Source organism: Pinus tabuliformis, chromosome 9 (genome assembly GCF_031772625.1).
Source record: "Pinus tabuliformis cultivar Carrire ecotype Pingquan chromosome 9, CPIR1, whole genome shotgun sequence".
Lineage (NCBI taxonomy): Eukaryota > Viridiplantae > Streptophyta > Pinopsida > Pinales > Pinaceae > Pinus > Pinus tabuliformis.
The window spans coordinates 392,932,914-392,952,541 of NC_142307.1; the positions used below are offsets into that span (position 1 = coordinate 392,932,914).

General features: G+C 36.6%; 1 pseudogene; it reads left to right on the top strand.

Annotated features, from left to right (window-relative positions):
- Window positions 1-9,586: 9,586 nt before the first annotated feature.
- On the top strand, window positions 9,587-10,672 carry LOC149148796 (putative inactive receptor kinase At1g27190 pseudogene; annotated as a pseudogene).
- The last annotated feature ends 8,956 nt before the right edge of the window (window positions 10,673-19,628 follow it).

Sequence of the window (19,628 nt, forward strand, 5' to 3'; positions counted from 1 at the left end):
GAAAAAATCTAGCTGATTTTTTTGAAAATGTCAATTACAGTGGTCAAGCTTCAGTATTTTGGGTACTGAGGCATTCATGATGGATTCTAAATCCATTTCCGCCATCCAAAAGAAATTTAAACACTCCCACACAGTCAAATTTTGGAATTTGTCGTCCAAACAAAATTGTGACCTCTTTAGATAAGATTGGAAAAAAATGGTCTACGTTTGTGTTGGAAACATGATTGAATATCAAAGTTCCAAACGAATGTGTACACGCATAGAGGATTATTATGGAAGATTCCTTCTTCAAGGAATCGTAATATAAGCCATGAGGATATTAAATGTCCTTAAAAATTAAAGCACAAAACTCGGGAGCTTCAAGACCCAAGAATGGAATTTGGTATTTGGTAACATTTTACAAGGGAAACATGATTGAACATCAAAGTTTCAAATGAATGCATACACGCATAGAGAATTATTATGGAAGATTCCTTCTTCAGGGAATAGTAATATTTTCAAACGAATGCGTACACGCATAGAGGATTATTATGGAAGATTCCTTCTTCAGGGAATAGTAATATAAGCCATGAGGATATTAAATGTCCTTAAAAACTACAGCACAGAACTTGGGAGCTTCAAGACCCAAGAATGGAATTTGGTAACATTTTTAAATGGAGTTTCCAATACAAACTGACGGGAATCACCCACAAGCTTTCAAGTTCATGGCCCCTAAATTTTTGCATTCTTGATAATGTGTTCTCACTGTTTCAATGTCAATTTCATGATGGTTCCAAAAAAAATTACAAAACAATTTTATAAGTTTTAATTTTTATCTATAAAATAGCTACTCCATCATGAAGAACGAATATTATTGCTACTCCATCATGAAGAATAGAGAACTTGCGAGCTTTGAGACCCAGGAATGGAATTTGGTAACATTTTAAATTGAGTTTCCAATTCAAGCTTTCTCAATCTGACATAATCACCTACAAGCTTTCAAGTTCATGGGCCCTAAATTTTTGTATTCTTGATGATGTTTTCTCACTGTTTCAATGTCAATTTCATGATGCTTCCAAAAAACTATAAAACAATTTTAAAGTGTAAGTTTTTATCTATAAATTAGCTACTTCATCATGGAGAATACACATTTGTTAGGTATTATTTGGCATTTCACATCATGTTGTATTATGCGTCATTGTGTAAGTAAAGCAACATTGTGAATCTAGTGTGAGGAGGACCAAGGTGTATTTAGTTGTCACAATTGATTGAGGGATGAGGCATATTGAAGAGTCATAGATAAGAGAGATGCATTGAAGAGAATTTTGGTATCACATCATGAGGAACGCTGTGAGGCATTTTGCCACCATTTGGTCATCTCAACATATTTTTTACTTTCTAAAACTAGCATTTCCCTGATTTGGAACAAAGATTTTGTTTTATTATGTATGCATTACAGTGTCCAATTTTTATTTCCCTGATGCAATGATAGTAGCTATTGTTAAGAAACATCTTGACGCTTTGAATATCATAAGAGATGAATCTTGGTATTTCATACAGTGAGAAGAGGCGTTTGGTAGAAGTTAGAACGGACTGAGAATTCAGCTTTCTTTTTCATTGAAGGTTTGACATTTCAGAATCATCCTAGGGATACATTGACAATTTGGCCAGGGATTTGTGATCTAACTATGCCAGCTAATTCCACTGAGTGTCAGCTTCAATTTCCATATCCAATTTCTAGTAGTTTTAACAGTATGGTTTGAAGGTGGCGAGGGCATCCCTCCCAATCGATGTTTGGGCCCTCAGCCAAATAAAATATTACCTCTCCTCAGATAGAGGTAGCATTCCACATAGCTGTTCATGGCAACATTCTTAGATTAACTTGAGATATAGGCACAAAATATTGCTGAGTATTTACATGATCATGTCTCCTGCAGTTTAGGAACATCTACTCTATCCCATAACAAATTTACATGAAATTGTGTTAATGCATAAATTATCCTGAAACTGATGACACTTCTTGCATTGACCTACTCTGAAAGAATGGATACTTGTAGTTGTTTCCTTCGATTTCCCCCATAAAAAATAATGCATTCACAAAATGCTGGTTACAGTCTCTTTTGAAGTTCACTCGAAGCTTTGGTTTGTACGATTAAAACCACTAAATCTAATGGTCGAGTGAAAAGGGATTTAGAATCGGCCCTATATTCCTCGCTTGAAGAAATCAGGGTCCAAGGTTGTGACTTAGGTGGTATTACTCATATGTTTTGGCTATCGTACATGAAAGGAACTGAAAACCCCAATTCAACTTCAGGTCCAGTGACCTTCAGTGGAAATCTGGATGTGAAGGAAAGAAAAAGGTATTTCAATTATTATGAAGGGATTGATTTGCCTTGTGGTTTTGCCAATTACTGTACCCGAGGGTTCCTTGTGTCTGAAGAAGACAAGAAGGTCATGGAATAGTGCAAGGGGGGTATGGTAATTTCAACTATATTTGGAGCCTATGAAAGATTAATAAACCCAAGAATGTTAAGAAAATCACAATAGAAAACATTTGTTTCTTCATGTTTATGGACAATGCAACTCTCACACTTCTTGCCAGATACCAGATCAAGCCCAATGAGTCTCATAGAATTGGAATTTGGCACATTGTTTTGGTCAGGGAGTTTCCATACAAGGAATCTGTAATGAATGGCCGCATACCCAATTATATTTCCCACAGGCTTTTCTCAAACTGTGTTTACAACATTTGGAAGGATGCCAAGCTACAGCTTGTTCTTGACCTCGGCTACCGTACATGAAAGGAACTGAAAACCCCAATTCAACTTCAGGTCTAGTGACCTTCAGTGGAAATCTGGATGTGAAGGAAAGAAAAAGGTATTTCAATTATTCTGAAGGGATTGATTTGCCTTGTGGTTTTGCCAATTATCGTACCCGAGGGTTCCTTGTGTCTGAAGAAGACAAGAAGGTCATGGAACAGTGCAAGGGGGGTGTGGTAATTTCAACTATATTTGGAGCCTATGAAAGATTAATAAACCCAAGAATGTTAAGAAAATCACAATAGAAAACATTTGTTTCTTCATGTTTATGGACAATGCAACTCTCACACTTCTTGCCAGATACCAGATCAAGCCCAATGAGTCTCATAGAATTGGAATTTGGCACATTGTTTTGGTCAGGGAGTTTCCATACAAGGAATCTGTAATGAATGGCCGCATACCCAATTATCTTTCCCACAGGCTTTTCTCAAACTGTGTTTACAACATTTGGAAGGATGCCAAGCTACAACTTGTTCTTGATCTTTTGTAAATTTTGGAAAATCTCCATGTAACTCACAACGTTGATATTGCTATCTGAAAGCATCCCTACAATACTCATACCATGGAGGAAGCCGTTTTTAAAGTCATATGGAGAAATTGGAGCAAAGAAGCTGTGAGGTATCAAATGGACAGTTACTGTGCCAATGGCTTGCAACCTTGGAGCTCTGAAAATCTTCCCTCAAGAAGTGGTATGAGAACTCAACTTTGCTCAATTATGGTGAAGTTTTAGTGGGATAGCATCTGAGATTTGTTTTGAGGTTGGTTCTCTCTGTAACTGATTTTTTGATTTTGTGGGTTGTTGTTGGCATTACAGATGTGGCTGATACTGCACTGATATTGAGAAAGCACACCCTTTCAATGAAGCTATTTTCTTGCCTATTATTCAATGAATTAGATTTCTTCGATCCTCAGGATCAGTTGCCATTTGCATATGTAAGAGACATGATGACCCCCAAAGTGAGGATTCACATGTTCGAATCAGCCATTTTTAATGCAATAACAAATGTATATCAACATTCTTACAAGGTCAATCGAAGCATTTTCAAAGAGCCTCCTTTGGATCGGCAAATTTCTGAGCCTCCTTTGGACCGGAAAATTTCTTTGGTTTATGAATCTAGAGCCTGGAAATCGTATTTGGACAGAATGTGGGCTACATATTCTGTTTGATTGTATTAATTCATTTCAAATTTGATTGGCTGCTAATATTACAATTTTCAGAAGCTATCAATTTTTTAAACTGTGAAGGGTCATGAAATAGCGGGAAATAGCAGAATATGGGAGGAACCATACTTGCAAATTTATCCAATCCATGATGTTGATGGATGCCATGCATGTTAATTTTGTGCTAGATTGGATTAGATGACTGATTTACTTCTCAGTAATTGAAATCATTTTTACTGCTTCTGCCAACATGAGAAGATAGAGATTGTGCACCTATATCTAATATGTGTATTGCATTTAATGGCGTTGATAGAGACTGAATTTTTTTTCCATGTGAATTCCAGTGGTGATTCTCGTTATACTGGAAATGAAGGAAAATACAATGAAACGTGCTCTTCTGGACAGCTGGTATCCAAACTGGGTGTACACCATGAAAACATTTTTAACTCAAACAGAAACAAAGAATTTTTCTAGGTGGCTCTTCGTTGTCAACGCAATCCTGAATTGAAATTTGGTACAAGTTGTAAAGGCTTGCATGTGCACCATCGTGATAGAGCTTTTATTAGATGAGGTGTGACGTGGGAACAAATGTCCCCATATGTTGATTGTTACATTTCTGCATCTTTTTTAGATTTTCCTATCCCTATGTCGCCATTGCTCTTCTATTTATGCACATTTCTGCATCTTATTTAGATTTGCATATTCCTATGTCACTATTGCTCCTCAATTTATGCACATTTTGCACCTTATTTAGATTTTTCTATTCCTATGTCGCCATTGCTCCTTAATTTATGCCTTACGGCGTTTCCTTGGCAACATTCTTAGATTAACTTGAGATATAGGCGCAAAATATTGCTGAGTATTTACATGATCATGTCTCCTACATTTTAGGAACATCTACTCTATCCCATAACAAATTTACATGAAATTGTGTTAATGCATAAATTATCCTGAAACTGATGAAATAGCCTCCGCAAGACATTAAACCACCTTCACCATACTAATTACTAGATGATTAGTAACATTTATACATGGCCAACGGCTCCAACTTTGGGGGAAATAGGCTTTCAGCATTTATATATGCCACCCAAAATGCTCACAGAAAATGTCAAATTCAGAGTCCCAGAGTCCCAATTTTGGAAAAATGGAATGTAAGCATTGATGTATGCCAAGCGTAATGCTGGCACAAAATATCAAATTCACACTAATCCAATAATTCATATATGGACAAAATAAAAGGGCTGCTTCAAACCTACAGGCCTAGAATCAATAAAGGAAGCAGAATTTCACATGTAAAAACTATGATTACCTTGTTAAAGAATAAGTAGTTCTATTTCACATATATCCCATATTACCTTGGAAGGCAAAAGCAATCCAAAATGAAATTTCACATGTAAAAATTATGACTACCCTGCTCCAGAATTAATGGTTTTATTCTACATCGATGCAATATTATCTTCAAAAGAAAAATATGATAGGAGTACATTGGATTACAAAATTGTGAATACAAATCCTACACAACTCAATTCACTACACAGAAAAACCAATACAATCTGCAACAAAATTTCAAGAAAAATTATGAACTATCTATTCTATAAAGGAATCTCAATGACGACATTATCCGTGAGAATCAAAATTAATATTACCCATAATATCTAACTGAGGCCCAAGTGCCTGTTCTTCTGCAGGGTTAATCTCCACTGAATTCTGAGGCTTTTTGGTCGATGGGTGTTTGATCGATATTAATAATTTCAACACTGCCTGTGCAAATGGGGCATATGTAGCGCTGGGAGAGCCAAACATCTGCGCAGGGAACATGGAAACAATGGCTACATTTTGGTAACACAAGGCATTTATCACCATCCTTGAATTGATCAAGACAAACCATGCATTCAAGATCGATGTTGATGCATATATTTTCGACATCATTCTTCTTATCATTGCTGCTCTGTTCGGCGTTGGTGGTGCAAAAGAAAATAGGCAATTTCTGGAAATCAGACTCAGAAAGATCAAATCTTAGGGTGAACGGCGAGGGCGAAAATTCATGAACCATTTCACTGTCATGAACAGTTTTAATTTTTGATCAACGATCAAGTTTTGTTTGATCGTCTAACACCACAAATCTACGGTGAATAATAGGACACGGTGACGGCTAGGGTAATTCATTTCAAATGGAGACGCCTTACGGCGTAAAAATCAGACTCAAAAAGACCAGATCTTAGGGTGAACGGCAAGGGCGAAAATTCATGAACAGTTTCAGTTTCATGAACCATTTTAATTTTGGATCAACGATCAAGCTTTGTTTGATCGTCTAACACCACAAATCCACGGTGAATAATAGGACACGGCGACGGTTGGGGTAATTCATTTCAAAGGGAAACGCTACGGCGTAATTATTAATAGAATGTATTATTGATATTTCTGTACTTTATGATCCATCGGTCAGTTCACAGTGGTGTCTACAATTGTGTAGTTCCCATTGTGTAGAGAGTCTGAGGACTATGCGATGTGAATGTTCCGCCTAGAAACAATTTCGATATATTTCTGTAAATGGCTTTAGTCAAATGAATCCCATCCCAGTTGAAATGTTGTCCAGGATTTGTACACACAGATTCTCCTACAGCGTCGCATGTTACGCTCAAATTGTAATTATATCAACTACCCATTCCACAACAAGCCTGTAACACATTATTCTACGGCCCAAAATTCTATGGAGTTCAAAATTTTGAGGGTTGCCCCGTGAAAGTCTGCAAAAACAAATTTAACTTGTGGATATTGTGCTTTAAGTTTTTTCACTCGGGCTTATAGAACATCATTCCCAGTTTTGGATAAATTGTTAAACCTCGGAATGCACCCTATGTTGTCCATTGGTTCTCCAGATGGAGTGTATAGTGTTAAATACGACGGTGAGTAGCCAATGGGCAAGTTCTTTTGTACTAAAATCTTCTTTGCTCTGCCCACAGTAATAAATTTCTACAGTGCATTTTCAATCTTGGCCACAACTAAAGGGACAAAGCTAGACACTTCTTGCATTGACCTACTCTGAAAGAATGGATACTTGTAGTTGTTTCCTTCGATTTCCCCCATAAAAAATAATGCATTCACAAAATGCTGGTTACAGTCTCTTTTGAAGTTCACTCGAAACTTTGGTTTGTACGATTAAAACCACTAAATCTAATGGTCGAGTGAAAAGGGATTTAGAATCGGCCCTATATTCCTCGCTTGAAGAAATCAGGGTCCAAGGTTGTGACTTAGGTGGTATTACTCATATGTTTCTTCCATTTTTGTTGATACCCCTGCATTCTTTCTATGTGCCTACATTCCATAGGGTGTTGAAGAAAGAATACTTTTGTATTAATTGCAGCAACTCATCGAGTCACTTGCTCATGTGAATTCCTCTTTTTTCAAATTTTGGATTTTACAATGAAATTGCAATCGATTTTCTTTGAGATATTTTTCAGGACAGTTCTATTCAAAACTTGAACATGGCCAATATATTGAAATAACACCATGAGAGCCTCAGAACTTGTGCCTCCATTTATAAGCTATCTTAACTAACCCATTTCTTTTGGTAATCCAACTAACAAAAAAACCATTCCATTTCTTGCCTTTAAAACAGATGGAGCTTGCAATAAGGGTGGGAAAATGATAGTTAATGAGTTGGAGTAATGGTTAGATAGCAAAAAAGGTGGGAACAAACTCTATTTTTTATATTAAGTTTTGGTTCTTTGGAACAAAGATTGTGTTTTATTATGTATGCATCACAGTGTCCAATTTTTTTCCCCGATGCAATGATAGTAGCTATTGTTAAGAAACATCTTGATGCTTTGAATATCATAAGAGATGAATCTTGGTATTTCATACATTCAGCTTTCTTTTTCATTGAAGGTTTGACATTTCAGAATCATCCCAGGGATACATGACAATTTGGCCATGGATTTGTGATCCAACTATGCCAGCTAATTCCACTGAGTGTCAACTTCAATTTCCATATCCAATTTCTAGTAGTTTTAACAGTCTGGTTTGAAGGTGGCCAGGGCATCCCTCCCAATCGATGTTTGGGCCCTTAGCCAAATAAAATATTACCTCTCCTCAGATAGAGGTAGCATTCCACATAGTTGTTCATGGCAACATTCTTAGATTAACTTGAGATATAGGCACAAAATATTGCTGAGTATTTACATGATCATGTCTCCTGCAGTTTAGGAACATCTACTTTATCCCATAACAAATTTACATGAAATTGTGTTAATGCATAAATTATCCTGAAACTGATGAAATAGCCTCTGCAAGACATTAAACCACCTTCACCATACTAAATATTAGATGATTAGTAACATTTATACATGGCCAACAGCTCCAACTTTGGGGAAAATAGGCTTTCAACATTTATATATGCCACCCAAAATGCTCACAGAAAATGTCAAATTCAGAGTCCCAGAGTCCCAATTTTGGAAAAATGGATTTTGGAAAAATGGAATGTAAGCATTGATGTATGCCAAGCGTAATGCTGGCACAAAATATCAAATTCACAAATGCCAGACGCTAATCCAATAATTCATATATGGACAAAATAAAAATAAAAGGGCTGCTTCAAACCTACAGGCCTAGAATTAATAAAGGAAGCAGAATTTCACATGTAAAAACTATGATTACCTTGTTAAAGAATAAGTAGTTCTATTTCACATATATCCCATATTACCTTGGAAGGCAAAAGCAATCCAAAATGAAATTTCACATGTAAAAATTATGACTACCCTGCTCAAGAATAAATGGTTTTATTCTACATCGATGCAATATTATCTTCAAAAGAAAAATATGACAGGAGTACATTGGATTACAAAATTGTGAATACAAATCTTACACAACTCAATTCACTACACAGAAAAACCAATACAATCCGCAACAAAATTTCAAGAAAAATTATGAACTATCTATTCTATAAAGGAATCTCAATGACGACATTATCCGCGTGAGAAATTATGAACTATCTATTCTATAAAGGAATCTCAATGACGACATTATCCGCGTGAGAATCAGAATTAATATTACCCATAATATCTAACTGAGGCCCAAGTGCCTGTTCTTCTGCAGGGTTAATCTCCACTGAATTCTGAGGCTTTTCGGTCGATGGGTGTTGATCAACATTAATAATTTCAACACTGCCTCTGCAAATGGGGCATATGGAGCGCTGGGAGAGCCAAACATCTGCACAGGGAACATGGAAACAATGGCTACATTTTGGTAACACAAGGCATTTATCACCATCCTTGAATTGATCAAGACAAACCAAGACTACGATGCAGTGGAGAAGACGTAGCAATCGCCATGGATTTGCCATCGGAAGCTGCCCGCGAAAAGTACACACCAGAAGACAAGATGCACACGGCGATACCCCTTTCGTTTGTCCATCTCATGGATTTCTCAATTTTCATTTTCTGATGTGGAAAATTTGTTGTGGGTATTATAATTAGGGGTTGGCCAATGATACATTAACCTCAGTAAGCGATTCATGCTTGCACTTGGATACCAGCAATCCTGTTTGAGCTAGGTGAGCAACGGCCATTTGTTGAGATTAGGCAGGTACAGGATTGTGTTTGAAACGACAGGAGAGCACTGATTAAGCCATGACAATTTTTGGGTGTTTGGGCTTGCTACGGCTCATGCTACTCATTCTCCAACTCATATGCCTCAGTTCGTCCGAGACCATTTCTCCAGGAAACGATGTACAGTGTCTTCAGACTACTTACAAGGAATTGAAGGACCCTCAAGGGAACCTCCGCACCTGGAACTTCCGGAACACTAACAATGGGTTTATTTGCAATTTTCTGGGAATTACTTGTTGGCATGATGATGATAACAAAGTGAAGTCAATTTCGCTTCAAGAGTTGGGGCTTCAAGGTGAGTTTCCATCTGGAGTACAGAACTGCAAGAGTATGATGAGCTTGGATCTCTCTCAAAACAGTCTTACGGGTACCATTCCCAAGGAGCTCTGCCAATGGCTTCCTTTTCTGGTAACCATTGATCTCTCCCAGAACAAGTTTATGGAACCTATTCCTGCTGAGGTTCATAATTGCACATACCTCAATATCCTCCGCCTGAATGGAAATCAACTTATAGGGGAAATTCCCTGGCAATTGACACGGATCGACCGTCTCAAGGACTTCAATGTAGCAAACAACAAGCTTACTGGAAATATACCTTCATTCACTCACAACTTTTCTGCCTCTAATTTTCAGGGTAACCCTGGGCTATGTGGGCCTCCCCTTTCAAAGACGTGCACAGCACCGAACAATCCCATGGTTGTTGCGGCTTTTCTTCTATTTGGCATAGTGTTAATTGTCTGGATTTTACTTGGTCTTCATTGGATGATTTCTGAAGCAAAAAGCAGAAGATCTGTCAAAATCCCACCGCCAAGTACCAATGAGCCCAACGATTGGCAGAAATATGTCCGAGCTCGGAGATCTGTTAAAGTTTGCTCGTTCGAGATGCCCATCAGGAAGATGAGATTGGCTGATCTTGTGGCGGTCACTGGCAACTTCAGCGAAGACAATATCGTTTTGCAGGGAAGGAAAGGTATAATCTACAAAGGCAAACTGCCAGATCAATCTTTGCTGGCAGTAAAAAGACTCCGGCCATGTTCAGCACAGACTGAAAAAGATTTCAAGTGCGAGATGAACGCATTGGCCCACATGGGTGTTGATCAACATTAATAATTTCAACACTGCCTCTGCAAATGGGGCATATGGAGCGCTGGGAGAGCCAAACATCTGCACAGGGAACATGGAAACAATGGCTACATTTTGGTAACACAAGGCATTTATCACCATCCTTGAATTGATCAAGACAAACCATGCATTCAAGATCGATGTTGATGCAAATATTTTCGACATCATTCTTCTTATCATTGCTGCTCTGTTCGGCGTTGGTGGTGCAAAAGGAAATAGGCAATTTCTGGAAATCAGACTCAGAAAGACCAGATCTTAGGGTGAACGGCGAGGGCGAAAATTCATGAACCGTTTCAGTTTCATGAACCGTTTTAATTTTTGATCAACGATCAAGTTTTGTTTGATCGTCTAACACCACAAATCTACGGTGAATAATAGGACACGGCGACGGCTAGGGTAATTCATTTCAAATGGAGACGCCTTACGGCGTAATTATATCACAAGAAATTGGCATTTGCGATCATAATAATAATTATTTTTAATCAATATGTTATTCTTTTTATTTTATTTTTAATCAATATGTTATTCTTTTTATTTTTTTTTATTTTTTCTTTAATTTTTTAGAAACAATTTTTGAAACACTTTTATTTTTATACATATATTTCGTTATAATACATGTAAGTAAATCAAAATTATCACAACGGAGAGACAAAGATCAGTTACACAAAATCACCTTTCTTACTGAAGCAAGGAAACTGCAGTTTCACAAAATCCTCCTTACATGAGCAATGAGAGCTGATATGTCAGCTGAAGAGTATCCATATCTTTCCTAAAAATGGCATTTGTTAAAAAGCGATGTTTGAATTAATAAAAAACACATCCACTCGTCAACTCTATGATAGAGAGTCTGAACCAGGAGAGTCTGGCTCTGCAGAACGCTCTACATTGTCCATATACATCACACATTATATAGTAATTATAGACTTAGTGAAGTTAGAACCATATCTTAAGAAATAAAAACTAATTCCTATCCTGAGGTCTCGTGAACCATCTCTCACTATTCTAGGATATTCTCCATTATCTCTAACACTCCCCCTTAATGAAGAAGGGGTTCACAAATATGCTTAACATTTCCCTAAACATTTCAAACTTAATTTTGCCAAGAGACTTAGTGAAAATGTCTGCAACATTATCACATGTATTACAATATACAAGATGGATTTTTTTTTATTGCACTTTCTCCCTGACAAAGTGGAATTATGTATCAATGTGTTTAGTGTTCTTGTGAAACACCGGATTATTAGCAAGTTTGATTGAACTCTTATTGTCGCATCTAATTGTTGTTGCATCTTTCTGTTCTTCCCCGACATCCTAGAGAAGTCTCCGCTACCAAACTACCTCACACATTGCTGCACACATAGCTTGATACTCTGCTTCCGCTGAAGACAAGGAAACTATATTCTGCTTCTTGCTGCTACATGTAATCACCCCAAATCTAATGTTGAATGTATAGCCTGTTATGGACCCAATCTGAATCTATAAATCTTGTTAATCTAACATCAGAGGAATCAGTATAAATAATACCATAGTCTACAGTACCTTGCAGATACCTCAAAACACATTTCGTTGCATTCCAATGACTCTCCAGTGGCTTGGACATGTATTGACTTAGCATACTAAGTACATAAGCCAAATCTGGTCTAGTAGTGGTTAGGTAGATTAAGCTTCTGACCAGTTGTCTGTAAAGTGTCGCATCTGCCTCTTTAGAGCCATCCTTACTCTGAAGTTTAATACTCTGTTATAGTGGTACTGCTGCAGCCTTACACTGATCCATCCTGAATCTTTCGAGTAGACCTTTGACGTACTTACCTTGGGACATAAAAGTTTGTCCTGAATCTCTCCAGATTTCAAGACCCAAACAATATCTTAATTCACAAAGGTCTTTCATTTTGAACACCTGTGACATTTGTTGCTTGATTTCTTTGATTAGAGCAATAGCATCACCTGTAATAATTAAATCATCTACATACAAATAAATCAACACTTTTTGCCCCTGTTCATCTTTCATGGTATACAAATTAGGGTCATTTTTACTTCTGTTGTAGTCAAGTTGCAGAAAAAATGAATCAATCTTTTCATACCAGGACCTAGGTGCTTGCTTTAGTCCATAAAGAGCTTTCTTTAATCTACAGACTAAATTTTTTTTCCCTTTCTGGACAAACCCCTCAGGTTGCTCTAAATAAACCTCCTCTTTCAATTCTCCATTTAAAAATGTATACTTTACATCTAGTTGATGAATCATCCAATGTTTCTTAGTAGCTAAAGCAATTAATATTCTGATGGTATTTAGTTTAGCTATGGGAGCAAAGGTTTTTTCAGAATCAATGCCTTCTTTTTGTGAATACCCCTTTGCTACCAATCTAGCTTTTAATTTATCTATGGTTCCATCTACATTAATCTTTGGTTTATACAACCATTTACAACCTATGGTTTATTTCCCTTTAGGAAGTTCAACCAACTCTCAAGTTTTGTTGCTGATTATAGATTCATATTCCTGTTCCATAGTTGTTTTCCATTCACTACATTCATTTGCTTCCTTATAACTAGAAGGTTCAACAACATTCATCATATTAGTTATAAAAGCATTTTCCATGTATCTAGCAGACAATTGAGTCTGCCTACCTGATCTTCTGAGCATTGGTGTAGCTTCTAACCCATTTTGAGTTTCCTTTGTTGGACTCGGCTTGATTGCTGCATTTGAACTCTTCTTCTGCCTTTGTCTGCTAATCCTGGTTTTTTCCTGTTTCTTCACTTTCTTCCACCAAGAACGAAATATCCCATTCCTCATTGCGCTTATCAGATTCTTCATGAACCTACTCATGGAATATGACATCTCTACTAACAAAAATATTGTGAGTAGAGGGATTAAATAATCTATAAGCTTTATATTGTGAACAATACCCTACAAAGGTACATCTGATGGCTTTTGAATCTAGTTTTCTTATGTTTTTCTTTGAAATATACGAAAATGCTTTAGACCCAAACACTCTTAAATGTTTTACTGCAACTTTAAATCCATATAATGCTTCAAAGACTCCTATTTTTCAAATAAACTACAGTATTCAATGCTTCAGCCCAAAAAACATTCGAAAGATCCTTACCTTTCAACATGCTCCTAGCACATTCCACCAAGGTTCTATTCTTTCTTTCCATTACTCCATTTTGCTGAGGAGTATGGGGCACTATGAATTGTTGTAATATTCCATGGTATTCACAATACTTGATAAGTTCATCCTTCCTGTATCCTCCCCCTTGGTCGAAGCGGAGAATTTTTATATGCTTCCCTATTTGCTTTTCAATCATGTTTCTGAACTGCTTAAAGTATTCAAATGTGTGAATTTTCTTACTCAAAAAATATACCCAAGAAAACTTTGTGCAGTCATCAATAAACAGTAAAATATACAGTGCACCTCCTAATGACTTTGTTTGCATGGATCCACAAAGATCTGAGTGCACTAATTCAAGTATGTCTCTCTGTTTCTTTTCTACTCGAACATGGAATTCTTCTCAATGCATCTTTCCTAATGTAAAAGCATCACAATCATTATGCACTTGTTTTAACATAGGAAGATCTCTTACTATTTCCTTTTTCTGAAGTAAAAGCAAATCATTGTAGTTGATATGACCAAATCTCTAATGCCACAACTCTTCTGTAGTCAAAATCGTTGTTTTCAAGGCTCGAACTGGTGCTGGTCTTACATCCAATTTGTACAGACCTTCTGTTTGAATTCCTGTAGCAATAGTCTTCATGCCATCTAACATATATTTAATATAATAGTTAGATTTAAAAAATTCAACTTTAAAATCTTGATCTGTAATCATGAATATAGACATCAAGTTATTTGTTACACTGGGCACATACATGACATTATGAATTTGTCTTATAGTACCATTAGGTAAAATGATAGAAATTTTTCCACACCCTTTGATCTGATGGCATTTATAATCACCTAGGTATATTTGTGCTCCATCATTGATTTCTTTAAAATCTTCGAACCATTGCTTGTTCCCCGTCATATGTGTTGATGCTCATGAATCTACATACCAGATGCCTGCATCAACATTCTCATCAAAGTCTACCATGAACAATCTGAAGTTCTGCTCATGGTTATCATTTGCGAGATGACCTGCATGTCATTTTTGCTTCTGTTGTTGTTAATGATATTTCTTTTTCCTGCACTCCCTAGCTATATGACCAAGTTTTTCGCAATAAAAACATTTAGTTACAGAGTTGTTTCTACTCAAATGCATACATTGAGTATGATTTGGTCTTTTCTGTGAGTTTCCTTGGTCTTGTTGTTGCGGATTTCCTTTTCCTTTGAAGAAGTTCTTTTTCACCATCAATGCAAGATCTGCGCTCTGGGGCTTCAGAGTTAATCTTCTTTCTTCTTCTTGCATCAATATTCCTATCAGTTCTTCAAACTTTGGGATCTTCTCTCTCGCATTTATCCTAGTGATGAACATTTGGTAGTCATCGGTCACACCATTCATGGTAATTGTTACAAGATTTATATCTGCAACTGTATCACCAATGTCTACCAATTTGTTCTTCAAATCTTTGATCCTCGCTATGAAGGAAGAAACTGTTTCATTTTCCTCCATATTCAAGGATAAGATCTTGCTCTTTAGAAACAGAAGACGATTTGTATTCCTAATCTCATACATATATTTCAAAATTCCCCAGATTTCGCTTGCTGATTACATTCTCTGATATGTGGTATGATGCAGTCTTTTAATGATATCTTCAATAACATCCTTGCTTTACCTTCTCTCTTCTCCCAATCTGGGATTGATGTTGATCCAACTGTTGGCTTATGCTCATCCCCATTTGCAATCGTCCAAGCACCCTGCACTTCTAGCAGAGGCTGCATATTGAACTTCCAATTTGCATAATTGGAGCCATCGAGCTTGTTATACTCATTAAAGTATGCTTCAATCATTTGATTATTCATCTTGACGATTTAAAAAAAATTGACAGGAAAAAAATAGATCTACCCCAGATCTATGTCAAAGACAGTGTTTGATATATCAATCAGGTTCACAGTCAGTCCGATCTCTTGATGCTTTAATCGACAGCTTGGCCTCAAGCGTTACCGATTTCTATTGCTTTCAAATGTCTGAGTTAGCTAGTTCCCACTCTCAATACCATGCGAGAGTTGATTTCATGTACGTGGATTGCTTCTTGGCCTCTTGCACGGGCTGATCCCGCAGCGATCCACGCCAATCCCTCGAAGGTCAAATGTTTAGATGAAGACACGCGAATCTCCTAGCCTTCTCCACGCAGACTTCGGGCAGGCTTGCCAGCCTCAAACACGCGACCTCCTCCATGCAGTCTTCACCACACAGTGCGCTCTCCATGACAGTCCTATGAGGAACCATGTATAGGGTCATCACAGCCTTCTCTCGACAGACCTCGGCCTCCACGCAGCCTTCTCTCGGCAGCCATTGCCAAGACACAACCCCTTTTTTTGTTTGCACGGTCGGTGCGATTATCCAACACGGATTTGCGACAGCGTAATTCACCACGGCAGATCCGTGCCGAAATGTTAAAATAAAATGCATGTAAGTCTCACAATGGGATCATCGCGATTTTTCCCCCAAACCATGCGCCGATTTCGCCTCAGTCACGACTGGAAAATCCTTCACTCAGCGAACAGGTTTCTCAACCCTGTCGCTCTGATACTATGTTAAAAAGCGATGTTTGAATTAATAAAAAACACATCCACTGGTCAGCTCTACGAAAGAGAGTCTGAACCATGAGAGTCTGGCTCTGCAAAATTCTCTACATTGTCCATGTACATCACACATTATATAGAAATCATAGATTTAGGGAAGTTAGAACCATAACCTAAGAAATAGAAACTATAGAGATACTTTTGTCGACGCATTTCGAACCAACCAGTGTGGTTCATCGTCAGGACAAGTTGAATGAGCAGATCTCACTTTGCACATTAAATAGATAGGGCAGAATATCCAATGACCCAATTTTCTAGACAAGGTAACAGCTAAAATGTCAACAACTAGATTTGACCAGGAAACGACTAGTTAGACTTTGATAAGGGGTATAAACTTTATTCTTTGTTCAGGTTATTGGGGGCACCTACCTGCCTGCAAATACCCTCAACCAAACTGTAGTGAGCCAAGGGGAAGGTCCCTGAAAGCAGATGAAAGAAGGTCATCGTTGTTGGTTGCAGAGCTCTGTTGCCGCCTCTTCGAATTTTTTGAACACTTTCTAGAAATTCTTTCCTCGTTGTCTATTTATCCTAAAAATTCATTTGGATGGAATTTTTTTTATGTAATCTGTTTTTTTTTAATCAAAATGTTTGAGTCTTTGAATCAATTTTTTTTATGGTGGAAATAGATTCAGGGGTATCCAAAAATCCTAAAGTTTGACAGTTATAACCTAGATTTCCACAAATTTCTACCGGATTTTGTCATAATTTTGTTGTAATTTCCATTATTTTTCGAGTTAATTTTTGGTTTTTTTAAACCAAGCATTTACATTTAGTTTTACCAATGGACACCAAGTTGAAAAAGTAAATGAATTATCAATTGGGATGAATTGGTTTGTTATTTTTTTAATTTCAAAATAATTACTATACGAGTAAATATGGTTATCATTTTTTTATTTGAGAATAATTAACATAATTATATTAGGAAATGTGGTCTATATACATATACATTATTTCTCCTTTTTAAAAATTAATAACACTTATTATTTTTCACATGGTGCTTCTGTGATCCATAATTATGATTGTTACGACATATTTCGGTATTAATCACATCCAGAGCTTTTTGTTGACGTGTTTCGAATAGTGTGGTTTGAAAAGATGCACAACATATTAGATAGTGATAGTGATGAAGAGAGTTATTTTCTTCGAATCTTAATTTTAATAAATTATAAGACATTAATACCTTATAAAGGTTCAAACAAATAAATGTTTAGAATTGACTACCTAAATAAGTAATTATCTAACTTCTTTTAACTAAGTAAATAAAATATATTTAAATTTTATGATATGACTAATAATAAATATGTTAGGACCACCTAAATAATTAAATAAATATAAAGTTTTGAATAATTAAACCTCGAGATTTGACTAAATAAATATTTTATTTAACAATGTTGTTTTTTTTTTATTTAGAATAAATAATTTTTTAATTAAATATTTCAATAATAATGTTAAGATAAATAAATGAACAAAAATTAAATTTATATATAGATTTGACTAAGAAAATAAATAAATAAATATTGGGAAAAAAATATATTTAGCTTCGAATGACTGCACAAATATTCTAATTTAAAGACCCAGTTGAGACTAGAATGCGGGGACAGTGTACTATCAATTGTATAATTTTCTGAGTTGTACAAATGGTGCATGCAATCAGTTGAGGACGTAAGTTTTGATTGCACAGTTATGGAAGAAGGATTTCCTTATTAAATAGAGGCTAATTCCTCTAGGAATTGTGCAAGCAAATAGGGGCTTGGAGAGCAGCAGAAGAGGCTAAGGTTTGGCTTTAGCTAGCTTGTGAGTAGAGAGTTGATTATACTTGTGCATGAATTGTTCTAGTGAGAAAAATCTTTGTATTTTCACTGAGATTTTTTATTAATTCAATATAGATAGTAGCGTTATTGAGTTGTGGCTTTCCCCGGATAAATATTGTGTTATGTGCCATTGATTATATTACTCTTGTTGATTATTGTTTTCATCGATATATTGGTTTCCGCTATTTGAGAGTAGAGTAGATTCTTGTCTTGCGTTTTAGTACATTACATGAGCTGTGAATCTACAGGAAAATCTACAAGATGCACCCTTGAAAGCCTATCCCTAGGATCTTTCTTAATCATAAGACATTTTTTAGCTTTAAGGAAAGCTTTAAGGCACTAGTTCTTATTATAACCCTTACTATTAAAAAAATTCAAGAGATGGGTTTTTTCATCATCGAATTTTCATCAAAAACTCTTAATGCCCTAGTGGCTAAGGTGTTGAGAAGACATAGCTTTTGAGTAGGGAAATAATGGGATTTAACATTAATATATTGGTTTGTGTGGGTTTTCTATTGAAAGACCTGATGGGAGAAAGAACCATCCTCTTCTTCAGAAATAAGGATGTTAAGGAAATGTAGCTACCCATTGATTTCAAATTCCATAGTAAACTGAAAAGAACTCGATTGATTGTTAAGATGCTAGAAGAAAAGGTCCAACTTTTCCTAACCATGGGGCCAGATGACGCAAGTGTCATCCACAAACCTTTTCCACAACTTCGGTTGGAATAGAGAAGAGGAAAGCACCTTAGATTCAAATTCTTCCATGTGAGGAAGAGGTGTTGCACCGATTCTTCCTCGTTTTGACACAATGTACACTAGCCTAGACCCTCTTTACCTCATCTCTGAATATTACTCCAAGTTGGAACTCTATTCCACAAGATGTACCAAAAAAAGAGCCTTGCTTTGGCAGGGAAATAAACTTTTCCACCACCACACTTGTTCATTCTGTAGCTGCCTCTAGATTTGGCTGAGATATCCATATCTAGGAGCATACGAGCCCGAAGGCGCATAGATCCACCTTAATTCATTGTCTCACCCTCTTATTCTAATATGTTATATTTTTAGTTCATTAACATACTCCTGCCACATATGAGAGTATTCCTCATTCAACTGGAGTTGATATGCCCTTAACCATCCTTGGACCCAAGGAGTAGTTCTTCGAATATCAGTCGCCTGACTAAGATAAGTGATTCCTTGATTATTTAAGCTTTGTACCATTTCATCTGGTAACCTGAAATTGTTTGAGCCTCCAATCCATGGATCCAACCTGATTCAGATATTTTTCCCATTTCATACCTCCCATGCTAAATTAGAGCCCACAATGTTGAAAGCTGCTATAGTAGACTTCTAGATGACTGATGAGCCCCAAATTTGGTAACATTTTGGGCTCATT